General features: G+C 46.1%; 1 protein-coding gene across 8 annotated transcripts in view; it reads right to left on the minus strand.

Annotated features, from left to right (window-relative positions):
* Window positions 1–5,610, minus strand: part of LOC143145130 (uncharacterized) — a 265,611-nt gene extending 260,001 nt beyond the window's left edge. For 5 of the 8 annotated variants that reach the window (XR_012991619.1, XM_076308178.1, XM_076308177.1 and 2 more), the window contains exons 1-2: window positions 5,448–5,610; window positions 2,253–3,401 (exon numbers count right to left, since the gene is read on the minus strand). The gene's annotated coding sequence lies outside the window, so the exon portion shown is untranslated. The remainder of the gene's footprint in view (window positions 1–2,252; window positions 3,402–5,447) is intronic. The other 3 variants (XM_076308175.1, XM_076308173.1, XM_076308174.1) reach the window with 3 other exon arrangements.
* Window positions 5,611–12,817: the final 7,207 nt, after the last annotated feature.

Here is a 12,817-nt window from a genome sequence, read left to right on the forward strand (position 1 = left end):
TATAAAGACGTCTTGAGAGAACTGACATACACGCAACAGTGGTGGTGGGTGGGAAGGGAAAAAAAATTAGTGGAGGCGAATATTTCAGCGCGATAACGATCCCCGAACGCGACGTCAAAGTCCCAACCGTTTGGTCGCCGAGGACGAAGACGCGTGTGAATTTAAGGGCTTCGTAAATAACGGTGCTTTGGTACGTTTTGGGTAACTGGTCCATTTAATAGCGATTAATTTCTTGGAGGAAGGAAGGAGAAAAAATTCCACCACTTTTTCCACAGTGAAAAGATACTCGGTGTTAGTGTCTAAGTCCGAGCGCGGGAACGAATTTGTCCGCGAGATCGTTGAACGCGTATAAACGTCCCGCGAGATACGTTACGGCGGTAATTACGTTGGGATAACGCGCGGCTAGATTTATCGTCGAACTTAAAAGCAAGTGGGGTAACAAAAAAAAAAAAAAAGAAAAAAAAACGATAAGTTTTCGACCGTTGAAGGTTTGCGCGAGACTCGACGATAACTCATTACTGCGCCCATGAAAACTTTCTTTATTCCGTGCCGGCTCGAGTCTTCCGATCGTACGAGCCGTAGTACGCCCACGCACTGAGTGCTGTCTCGTCATTCGATCCACGTATCGCGCCGGAGGGGACCGCCACGGTTTTCCGTGAATGACAGCGCGGAACGACGCAGAAACAACGAGGGAATGCCCCGAGAGCGTTATCGCGGCACGCAACCGCGGCGAATTATTAAAGGGGGTTATTTCTGGTAATTCGGGTCGAAAAACTCGAATTTCTTTTACTTTTGGTTCATGATTGCGCTAATATATTCAATATGATCGTCTCGGATAAGTTATCTGCGCGTAGAAGAACTGCTGATCATAGTTTTATTTTTATTTTGATTAATAATTACATCGATTGTTCCTGTCTTCTTACGCAAATCAATCTCTATGTGTCAGAACGTGTACTTGGACCTAGTTCTGGTTTCTGTTCCAAAACAGTGAACGAACAGTTTCAGAAGAGTTCAAGAACAATAAACGAATAGTTCCAGAACTGTTCCAGAACAGTTCCGGGACCGTTCCGGGACCGTTCCAGGACAGTTCCAGGACAGTTCCAGGACAGTTCCAGGACAGTTCCAGGACAGTTCCAGGACAGTTCCAGGACAGTTCCAGGACAGTTCCAGGATAATTCCAGAACAGTTCCAGAACAGTTCAAGAACAGTTCAAGAACAGACGATTTCAAAAAAATTGAAATTTTAATGCTGTTCGGTGAAGTTTACTAACGTTGTGGTGGAGATACACCTTTAGACGCGCGAACAAACCGACAATTAGCGTCGAGAGAAACGTCGACGAGATCAGACAATATCTGTGCGTGGAAGCGATAACGTTTTCAGGTGTCGAAATCTCGTTGGGAAAAGCAAAAAAAAGAATACTCTCGGCGAAGTCGTTCGAACCGGTTCTTTGTTTCTGTTCTGGGTGAGTCACGGAACTGGGACGGATCAAATCTCTTCTTTTCGGTACGAAGTCGACGCGCGGAGTCTCGAGTTCTCGTTCGGGGGACCCGAGAGAGAAAAATAGGACGATTCCTGGCCTTGCACGCCCGTGGCTGTAATAATAGAACACTTGTCACGGCGATCGGTGGAGTCGATGCTCCTGGTTAATCATGGTTACTGTACAGGGTGTTTCGTAACACGAGGTATCTACTATGGGAGGAGATTGAAGAGATAGAGCAGAGTCTCCTACAGCTAAACACTCGTAGGACTATTTACATAATATAGCTGCCGTATAGGATTTTGTAATATTTATTATTTTATCAGTATTATTTATTTATTTTAATATCTCATCAGCTCACAGTCCTTTAAATATTTAATCCGTTTATTTAAATCTCAGAAGATTGTCAAAAATTACTTCCATGCTGAAATTAACGCAAAAACTGATGTCGAGGGAAGAGAAGATGTTTCTTATTAAAAAATCAACATAACGTAGTCACATCTAAAATTATAAATATCTAAAGTTTCCTTTCCCCCGAGATACCTTTTACAAGCGCAAGACATAAACCTAAATACTACCGACTGTTCGCAATACATTTTTGACGCTCAGCGAGAGCGTTCTGGCGTAGATAATCCGCAGCGAAAGGGTTAAAACGAGACCCAAAGCGTTCCATGGATCACTCTCGTAGCCGACTACTACTTTCCACGAGATAGGGGGGGGGGGGGGGCGAACATTATCGCGAGCATGTGTAAACGCAAGCGCGTAATGTACATACCTAGATCCCGCAACCCGTCGAGGGTTCACTCCTGCCGACTAGCCCCAGTAATCGACTGCGGCCACGTTATCCTGGGCAATTCCTGGTAGCCTAGCGTTGGCGTAATTTCGTCGTAGCCGGAACGTTAACGGTCGGAGCACGTTGCTAGCCACTCGATGCACCGTGCCATCGATGATCCCTGATTGCGTCCAATGGCACTCGCTATCTGGTTGTCGCTGGAGCTGGCCGCTACCGTGGTCATCCGACGATTTGCGACACCGGGTACGTGCTCGCGTACATTTCTAGCCCTCACCCCGGTTTCAAGAGTGTTCACCGAAAATTCGGTGCAAAAACAGTTCGACCGTTCAACTCTTGGAGTTTAGAGAGACTTTGGGAGAAACAAAAATTGTCACATTCGCTACCGTGACCATCCAACGATATGTGACCCCGTATACTTGTCAATTTGGGTGTGTGTCGGTTTGAAGTATGTTCACCGGGAATTCAAAGCGGAAGACTCGTGATTTAGAAAGAAATTATCGCTATTGTGGCCATCCGACAATATACAGCTCCGGGTACGTATTCGCGTGCGTTTCTCACCCTCACCCCGGTTTCAAGTGCATTCACCTGGAATTCGACGCGAAAGCTGAGAACACAGACTCATGAGGTATCCAAAAGGCTGTTCGATCGTTCTCGTGGGGTTCAGAGAGACTTTAACCAAGAGATTCGTCCTTCATTGGTCGGTTTACACTCGATCGAATCGCGACGCGCACTATAGCGACGGATCACACTATGCTCGGGAAATCACCACTGTTTTCGTAACCACTGTATAATTTTGGATTCACCGCCCAGGGGATTAAATTCCCTTCACAGAGAGGGTTACACACTCCGGTAGTCTCGACCGTTGGCGACGCAGGAATCAATCGCCGTTTCTATTTTTGCAGCCTACTCGACGATCCCTGCCCGAGACACACGCGTTACGAGTCGCGTAGCTGAACGATGGGGGTTCGTGGAACACTCCGGTTCGGTGTTATTTATCGCCACACGGGTCTCGGGAATCTTTTCGTCCGGTGGATCCTCTCAGAGACGATTTTGGAGGATTTTGGCGCGAAAAATTCTCCCTACTTTTCCAAGGGCTGCTTTCAAGGTCTTTTGTCACGGTTTCTCTGAGAACTTGATACAGTAATACACGGTAAACTTTCATTAAAATCTACACGGTTAACTTTTCACGATTCATCCCCAATCCTTTCCTCCTAAGCCCGACAAAACCTGACCCAATAGAAGGAAACATACATATCGTGTAACATTATTTCTGAATCACCCTGTATATTAAATCGATCAAAAGTAGTCTAATTTACGTCATGTTTGGACTCATTTTAACCGGAAGAACGTACTCGTAGCATTTTTCGAGACAATGAGACGAAAATTTAAGTTTTTTACATTATTTATTTATCATAGTGGCATCTTTTTGAACCCTTCTGTTACAACAGTTATAACTGTTCTCTTTCTTTGTCAAGCAATGGTTCTACAAGAAATACTCTAAAACTTCGACTACTGGGTCCCAAATGTTAAAGTTAACCGTGTATTAGTTTAACTAATAGTAACATCGACGATTTATCCAGTTCGAACTTTTCACCACCGCCTAATTGTGAAAGAGACTCCCTATCGTGTCCCATGAAACGAACCGACAGTTCAAACACTCTTATCGGTCGCGAGGCACGGTGGCTATCGCTCGATGGCACGCCAGTACGATGCCTTGTGTAAAACGATCGTCAAGGCATTAATCACCGCGTCACGAGAGCTTCCGGTTTTCGCGCGAAACCGTCGTTGTCTACATCGATCGAGCGGTCCCGCGAGATAATCTCGGGACCCGGCGCGATCGAGGATTCGAGACGGGGACCGACGTGTGGGTTGAAAAACAGTCGAGGCTAATTCGTCGTCGAGGAACCGTGAAGCTGGGGGACCCACGAATCGAGATAATTCATAAAGCGGTGATCGTTCGACGCGCGGAGGGGGTCGAACTTCTTATCCGTGAATGAACTGATAAAAAGAAGGCACGGCCAGGCGATCGAGGGAATATCTGAGTACAAATTTCGAGCGATAGAAACCTTCTATTTCTATCCCATTATTGAGAATTTCCATGGAAAGAGTACATAAAATTTTATCTATCTTTACGAGAGGCAATAAAACAAGCAAAAGGAACCGTCGCGACGAAAAGAAGTTATCCCCTGGAAAATAACGAGTATCTGGACAGAAATGTCGAGAAACCTTGGATTTGTATTCCAGTGTCTGGATAGAAATTTCCAACGATAGAAACCTTCGATTCTAATAGAAAAAAAGAGGTGTTCGTGTTAGAATTTCATCCAACATCGAAGAGAAGCAAGAAAATAAGATCGAAAAAGGTGTCCTGCGTTACTCGAACTACGAAAATAAATTTAATCTTCGGAAGGACAATAAATATCTGGACAGAAATTTCGAACGATGGAACCCGTTCGTTTCGATTCCCTCGATGGGAATTACAACCTCGGATTACGAGATAGGAAAAAGAATAGTGAACGCGTTAAAATTTCGTCCATCTCGAAGCAACGAAATAAGACAGAAAAAGGAGCTCTTGGATGTAGTACGTCGGCGTCGCGACGAAAAGAAGTTAAATCCCCGGAGAACAATGAATTTCGGATCGTATCGCGGGACGGGGGAGGGGGCGGGGATAGGAGCGGGTTGAAAGACGACGAAGGGATTAAACAAGCTTAAGAAGCGGCGGAACGGAGCTTGGATATCCTTCTTAAGAAATTAACCGAGAAGGATCTTGTAAGAGGGGTGTGATCTTAAGGGTATTAAAATAATTGTCCGCCGTCGCCGTCGGGGCTGGGGCTGGCTCGGATATTTTACACGCCTTGGAAATCCACTGCGGAGAATACGGCCGTCACGTTCGTTGATATATGCTCGCGCGTATTCCACGGGAAAGAAAACAGAAACGAGAGGAGAGAAGAAGCTGCTCGAACGAGGAGCGAACGCGACGCCCGGGTACCTCGACTCGCGGAACTTTAAATAACACCGGGTCGTGGGGGTGACCGGGTGCTAAGGGGTGGAGGGAAAAAGTCGTCGTAAATTAACGATGCGCAGGGATAATGGAAAAGGATACCGCGCGGTGCCGCGTTTCGATAAACAACCACCGTCCCGCACCGGTGTGTCACTGAACATTCCGCCCCCGTGTATTACCTCGAGATTTTCCCGCGAGCGTTATCATTTCACGGGACGTTCGCGCGTAAGCGTGAACATTTTTCGCAATTCTTATTTCACTGCACACTCCTTCTTCGTTCACGGTAGACCACTCTCGCGCGGGACGAGTATTTTCGGTGCACGGAGACACGCAGGCGCGATGCGCGGCATCGATCCTCTCGATCGCGCTGGCGCGGCAAGACTGCCGCGTGGATCGGGATCGCGATCGAGGGACGACGTACAGGGGCGGAGCAACCGGTGGTACGATCTTCCTCGGGGCCCTGCCTCGGACACGTCTCGAGTTTCGTTTTACATGGAATTGGATGCATTTTTTTCTTTTTCGACGCTTCGATAGGGGTAAACGTTGGTGGTCGTTCGATGGAGTGTTTTTATCGCATGGATAGTGGTTAGAAAAGTATTTGAAATGGAATTAAAGAGTTATCGGGGGATATTTTCGCAGTTTTTTTTATATCGAATTTTCTTTCTTTTTGGTTAATTTTTCATCCTTCACTTTGGCAGGCGTTTTATTATTAATGAGGAGTATCTGGTGTACGAGTGGTAGTTGAAAAATTATTGAGAGTGTAATTAGAAAGTTGTTGGGGGACTTTCTTGGCAATTTTTCGATATCGAATTTTCTTTCCTTTTTTTAAAACATTGACAAGGCTGGGTTTCTTTTACGAATGATACTTATACTAACACTATAATTGCAGAACGATGAAGAATTTTTTATCAATCATTTAGTTATATTTGATAAATTACTAATAGCAGAAAATTTCATTCAGAAGTGTCATATTTGACACTTGTCAATCGTTCTGTTACATTTATCCTAAATGCAGTGATTGATAAATCGTTACTAGCATAATTAGGTAACGGTTAAGAACATTTTCGTCGACTGTGTATCATTAGTTTAAATTAAGGAACACTCCACGTGAAAAATCAATAACGTTCGTTCTTCTAAAACCCCAACCGCAAATTATATTAACATTAATCATAAAACAAGTATGCCACTATACTATACTATACCATTTGACGGTAACAAATGTTCCACTGGCAAATAGTCCTATACCAATAACTATAAACCATATGTGCCATCCTACGAGCGAAATCTACGACAAGCGCAGTAATGGATGTGCGGAGACATGAAGGGGTGGGAGAAGCAACAATTTTGCGCCAATTCCGAAAACAATTTCCGCGAAGAAAACACAATGCGCTCGCGCGCGCACTATCGCAAACCCGCAACAATTCTCGATACTATTTTCCCGCCCCGTTCACTTCATAAATCGTGCTTCGTGCCTTCAATTTCGCTCTCGAGATATCCCCCCTTCGCTACCCCCCGAGAGAATCGAGAATTTCCGTCCCGCTTGGCGAAAGACGAACAAGATCGAGAGGATCTCGGCGACGACGCGTCGTTCCACGAACCCCCTTCAATTAAATTAATGAAACGTCACGATCCAATTCACCTCGGCGAATAGCGTTTCAAGGAAATTAAACTATCGGCGCTCGAAACGACGCGAACGAGACGTTTTCCACGACTGTCAGTGGGATAGCTACATACCATCGTTGTCATACTCGCCACTGTCGCCATAATTGCCGTCATCGTCGTCATAGTCGTCATAGTCGTCATCTTCGTCGTCATAACTGCCGTCATAAGCGCCGTCATCGTCGTTATAGTCGTCATAGTCGTCATTGCCATTGCCTGCTTCCTCCACAACTCAGAAATAGAGAGAAAAACGAGTTCACCGTCAACGAATAGATGTTTTTCCTTGTTCGTAGAAAACTCATAAATAAGAACGAAGGGATAATCTACCCTACTGTATGACTTCGCGAGCCCCGTGGTCGAAAGATCACCGACTCTGACCTGGCCAGCAAAACAGGGAACGTGGATCCTGATCGAGAGTCACGAGGAACGAAGAGAGGCTCGTGACGAAACGCGAAGTTCCCAGGTAGTCGGGAGGGAATGCGGCGAGGCTGGTTCCGATAGGACGGAGGTGGCCCAGCTGCGTACCACATGGCCACGTAGCCGCAGGTATGCGTGCACCAACACCGACCCACGGACCCCAAGGTGCGCAACACAGCAAGCGTCTCCCTCATTAAGGAACTCGACTGGTCTGGCCCACGGCGTGGTACGATGCTTTTCGCGCGCACGCGCGCAAAACCCCGTCGAAGGGCATCGTATAAGGACGGACGTCGGGCGTCCCCGGCGTTATGATCCCACGTGGCTTCTCTATTTAACCCTAGAGTCCGGGTCCGAAAAAGCTGAGCCTACAAACATTGGTCTGCGACTAATAAAAATGTAACGATGTGTTTCATTTTCATCTAACTTCCAAGTGACTCAATATGCGAGTGTCGAAGAACACTGTTCAAGGATGTTAGAATCTTACGTAACCTTAGTTCTATTTAACCAAATCAAACAAGGCGAAAACAAAGTCTAATTGGAGTTTGAGAAAACCCAGGTGACAAACATTGGTCTCTGACTAATGGAAATATAGCGTTGTGTTACGCTTTGTTCCATTTCCAAGTGACTCATTATGCAAGTGTCATTGATAGTGTCTTCGAAGGCGATACTATAGTGTCACCATTGTTCGGGTATTATGATACTCAGTCACACGTGGTGTCTCCTCAATTTAACCTTAGCAGTCTACTTGAAGTCCGATAGACCTCAAGCGACGAACATTGGTCTATGACTAATAAGAGTATAACAATGTGTCAGGCTGTGTCTACCTTCCAGATGACTGGTTACGCAGGTGTCATTGGTAATGTCCTCCAAGGTCGGAACTCGTCGAGACTGACAATGAATATAGAATGGGACAAAGTTCTCAAGTCGAAGAAACATAAACAGTGGTGGGGATGACTATTGATTGCCAATACGAGGAACAGATTTCATCAGTAACCGAGATACTACTGTGTATCGAAGTGACGAGACAGTGGAGTCCGCTAGATACCAACAGACTATCAACGTGAGTTTCGTAAGTATTATGAAATACTTCTACATATTTGGAATTACACTTAATAATACATTATTGCACGTTCTTTTTCGAAAGCCTCTTTTCTTTACTCTATCATAGCATGAAACCTATCGGTAATCCAAACAAATATACACAATGTTCAACAGTTAAACACCACATGTTACCATAAAACAAGGTATCGGAAACAAATAAATACCCGTAAAACATATTTACTCATTACAATAACTTTCTAAGATCTACGAAGCGCACACATCCCCCTTGTATGTACAAAAATTGCTTTCGAGGTCTTACCAGACAAAACACTCTACCATTCCCAGCCAGACTGTTCCAGGGTTAATCTTGAAATTTCCTCCACGCTGAATTCAACCCTTTCCCTTTCTTTCTTTTTTTTCCCTTGACGTGATCGTTGCCGGATAATTCTTCATAGCAATTCACACCGGAAAATAAACGATCCGCGTCGCAGGTGCGTAGAAAGAGGGTCTTCACGAATTTGTTAACGCAAGCTACGTTTTGTGAATGGACGGTTCTTTTTCTTTTCGTATATATATTTTTTTTTTCCACGATTCCACGCGTTCCTCCGCCCCATCTTTTCGTACACGAACACGTGTCCATTCACCGACACGAACGTGTAGTCCACATCGCGCGTAATAGCCGTACGAGCGGTTTTCCGCCCCCGTGGATCGAATTATATGGGCGCGCGCGCCAAGCGGAGCACGCTTACGCGCTTGAATAATAGAGTTTCGCCCCGACGTCGTCGTCGAGAGCTCGTGTTCCTGCTTCTTAATTAATTTTTGACTTCCTCGTGCTCCGAGCCGGTCGCCCGTACTTAAACACGAGGCTGAACCGCATACGGAATCGCTTTTTCCTACCCGTCGTGAACTTTCGACATTTTTACCCCGGGAAGCTCTAAAGCTACCCTCCCTCCTCTCCACCTTCCTCACCCTACGTGTAACGGGTAATATTTTCCAGGTGACTGGACCACGAAGCGTTCGTAAAAAATGGACGTCCTTCGTCCGGGCTAAATCGCGCGCAAACCACGGACAATGTTCACCGTAGCTACGGGAGCGGAATTGTTTATGGTAGAGGTTAGGGGGTTGACGCGAAGGCAGACGCGGCATTATGCCGCTGCAAACGACAAACCACCGAGAACGAGGAGTTTCCTCGTTCCTCGTGTTACTTCCGCTAAACAAACTCCTCTCCCTTCCAGATACTCCCGGTTGCTTGGTGTTCGGTGCCAGCGCGATACTGCGAAGACTGTTGCTCTTTAACTCGGGGAAAATGCAACGCGAATCTTAAGAATTTACGCTTCCCCACTGGAAATTAGTAACCGGGCTACAGTGTAGTCTCCGATACCGCGTTGCAAAGTTTGTCAACTTTTAAGCGCCGGATTTGAAGTTCGCGCGTTTACGTGTTCGTTGCCCGATACGGGGAACTTTCACGCGCGCACTGATCTTCGTAATTCATAAATTATTGTAGGCACGGACGGAGACTGGAAAGATATTTGTCGATCGGTGTCGAACTTTCGTTTACTTTTTATTCGATGAATTATCGCCAGTGGAATTTGAGAGAACGATTAGGAAGTTTCGATATCGAGTTTTCATTGCTTCTCTTCGTCAATTTTGACGGATCAACTTTTTCTGTGAATTTATCTCAATGATAGTAACCGAATAAATTATTAACGACACAAATGAGAAACAGTTTGAAATTTTTGATCGACCGTTTGGTATCGAATTTCGATTATTTCCTTTACTTTTATGTTCGAAGCTTGCGCATTAGCACGTTGCTTACCCGATACGGGACATTGAAACTTACTCGCGCGAACCGATAGCGTTCGGTGTCCGTAACCCGAGGTTTAACATTTTTAAGCGACAATCATTGTCCGTTTAGATAGACGAAACAGTACACGAGGCATGCGCAGCAATACAAGGAAAGTGCATTTGGAAAAATGCACGAGGATCGTAAACTTTCGAGAACCCGAACTCTTCCGACCTGAATGTAGATCAGTGGACTGCAGTCACATTAACGCTTCAGAAAACCGCGGACAAAAGTTTAATCTCCCCACGAGATTCTATTCTCCTTGTTTCTCTCCCCTCCCGCCCCACCCATTGTAATGCAGAAGTTTTACCCTGAGAAAGTTAAAGTAGTTCGCCACTGCAGCAACAAGAAACGTTGCGTTGCTTCTTTACAAATTAAGACAAAAACCGTGTCCTGGTTACCGGCGCAAGGACGTTTCGTCCACTTGCAACAATGAATTACTTTTACGACGAGAATTGGAGAAAACTAGGTTTACTTTCGATTCTGGGAAACTTCTCGACCGCGTTACAGTTGCGACAAAATCAACTGGCCGGTCAAGGTCACTTGTCGCGCCAGACACCTCTCCTTCTCTTACGCGTTTACTCGCGGGGCGGAGTTAACAGAGCCTGAAGTGGGAGGGGCGAGGCGCTGTGAGGTTGACGTTCTACGCTGACCACTTCGTTTGAACGATGACCGCGCTAGAGGCGGGACAAAATTAACTGGCCACTCACAGTCGTTTTTCTTTGTTCTTACGCGTCCACTCTTGGATCAAAGTGACAGAACTGAGAATATGGGTATTGCAAAATATTATAGAGGTACTATCACTAGTAGATTCGTTCGAAAGGTGACTCTGTTGCAGTCAGGATACAATCAACTGGTTCGAGATCACATCTCCCCACTCCTACGCATCTACTCACCGAAGGGGCGGAGTAACGGAGCCAGGAGTGGGAGAAGCGTAATAGTACCGGCGGTAACTTCCCTCGGCGTCCCTGAGCGACCAATTCATTCGGATCGCACTTCATCTTTCGAGCTATCTCACGGTTACCGAAGGTCTATTGCCGGCTTTCGCGAGAACCAGCCAACGCTGCGTGAATCGTGTCGTTCCAGGCGCTAATGCGAGATTCACGTCGACAGCTGCGCACAACAATCTACCTGCGTAATTCGGGCGAAAGTGAGGGGATGCGGAGGAAACGTTAACCGGCCCATTGGGCGACGCGTCGCGAATGCAAACGCGCTCAGTGGGAATACTGCTCCGAGTATGTGTCGCACACTTCGTGGTTGAACTCCGGTCGAAACCAAACAACGATGTACGTGTAACCTCCGCGAAGAATTCTTCAGGATTTTAAATCGTAACACCACCACTCCTCCCTCACCGAAAGACGTATCGACCGCATATATTTATCAATATCTACATAAATTTGTGGTTTCATCTTTGGTAAATTATAGGGGGAAGGGACGGACGTGTTCGTTCGGTGACGTCGTATTTTCCTGAAACCGGTTCCACGATTGCGATTCCAGACTTTTTTTTTGCCCCAACCGCGGGGCCTTGGCTTGCAGAACGACCAAAACGAACAACTCGCGGGTCGACTAAAACGAACAACTCGCGGGAGACCTCGATGTTGCTCGTTTCACGGTGTTGAACATCGTGGCACTGCTAACCTCGAATCGAGCGCTGACCGACGGTAATCTACGCCCGGATGACGATCGAATGGGAGAGAACAAGTCCATTGGTTAGATTCGCCACCTTTTCCTTTTCACATGGCGGACCGTTACGTAGAGGCTCCGGTGATCGTTGTTGATCCAATTTTATTTCAACTTCAACAACTTCAACTTCAACTTCAACTCTCGGTCCGTTATATCATCAAGAAAGACGCTGATATCGGGAAACGTCCATCGAGCGAGGACACTTCTATGATAACGTGCTGGAAACAGGCAGAAGCGTTTATTTCGAAGACATACAAGAAACCGGGCAGGATGCAGGATGGACGGTATTATAGCCAACGGAAGCTCTCGAACTCGTCAAGGTCAGGATTCTTGTAATTGCTACTTCTATGTCTCGTAACGCGTTCGAGAAATGAACACACGGCCAATTATCCAGTTTCCGTGAGATAACGGTCGCGTACGACGAGCGACTCGATCATCGGTCCGCGGAGAGTTCTTACGAGCGAGATCCTACGCCCTGCATCGCCAACAAGCGACTTTAAAGCGTGCGGCGAATGCAAATCCGTGGGGTTGGAATTACAGGGTTACCGCGTTAAATTTTACGAAACCCGCTCCCGACTCATCGCCGGTGGCGAGCGTCGAATTCCATTCGCAGCGGACGCTCGACGAAGGAACGCCGATAAACAGCGTATTTTGCAATAAATAACCATTGAGGGCATGTGGCCGATCTCCATAGAACAGCCCGGCAACCGACACGAAACTATGAGCGAATCTTGTAACGAAACTCGATTCTGTCTCTTCGAGGTGGCGCCATTTTGTAATTATATTAATAATAATGTTAGGTTGTTCGGAAAGTCATTTCGTTTTTTTTTTTTTTTTTTTTGGTGTGAAAATGAAACACGATTTTTTTAAAGTGTATAAACATTTTATTAAATTATATATTCCCCA

Source organism: Ptiloglossa arizonensis, chromosome 4, assembly GCF_051014685.1.
Source record: "Ptiloglossa arizonensis isolate GNS036 chromosome 4, iyPtiAriz1_principal, whole genome shotgun sequence".
Classification (NCBI taxonomy): Eukaryota; Metazoa; Arthropoda; class Insecta; order Hymenoptera; family Colletidae; genus Ptiloglossa; species Ptiloglossa arizonensis.